Genomic DNA, 838 nt, shown 5'->3' on the forward strand with positions numbered 1-838 from the left:
AACTCCAGGACACTAATTTTCACTGGATGAATATTCATAGCCATGTATTCTTTCTTCTGTTAATGGGTGATGGGGTTAATCCCCAAAAGGTGTGATTACAACTAACAAACAAGAGCATTTAAAAGTCTTTCTCTGGGACTGGAGAGGTGGCTCGCTGGTTGAGAGTACTTGCTCCTCTTCCAGAGGACACGAGTCCTATTTCCTACTATCCATGTTGGGCTGCTCACAACTGCCTGTAATTCAGTGTCTGAAAGGATCTCAAGACTCTGACCCCCCTGGGTACCAGCATACACACACATACACACACACACACACACACACACACACACACAGTGTATATATGTGTATATGTGTGTATATGTGTATATACATATAGATGTATATATGATGCATATATATGTACACATATAATTTAAAACAATAAAATGAATTAAAATAAAATTTGGGGCTTGAGAGATGGCTCAGCAGTTAAAAGCATTGGTCACTCTCCCAGAGGACCTGGGTTTAATTACTTGCACCAACATGGCAGCTCACAACAGTCTGTAACTTCAGTTCCAGGTATCGAATATCTTCTCTGGGACTCTGTAAGTACTGCATATATTTGATGCACAGACATCATGTAGGCTAAACACTCATACACAGAAAGTAAAATTAAGGGAAAACATTAAAAAAATTTAAAAATTATTTTTCCTTGTATACAAGTTCAAAAGCTTTTCTGGACATTACCAGGTATATACCTTAAAATGAAGCTAATCCGAGAGAGTGTCTTTGTTAGGGTTTCTATTGCTGTGAAGAGACTCCATGACATTGGTAACTCTTTTTTTTTTTTTTTTTTTTT

This window comes from Mastomys coucha, chromosome X (genome assembly GCF_008632895.1).
Source record: "Mastomys coucha isolate ucsf_1 chromosome X, UCSF_Mcou_1, whole genome shotgun sequence".
NCBI classification, from domain to species: Eukaryota; Metazoa; Chordata; class Mammalia; order Rodentia; family Muridae; genus Mastomys; species Mastomys coucha.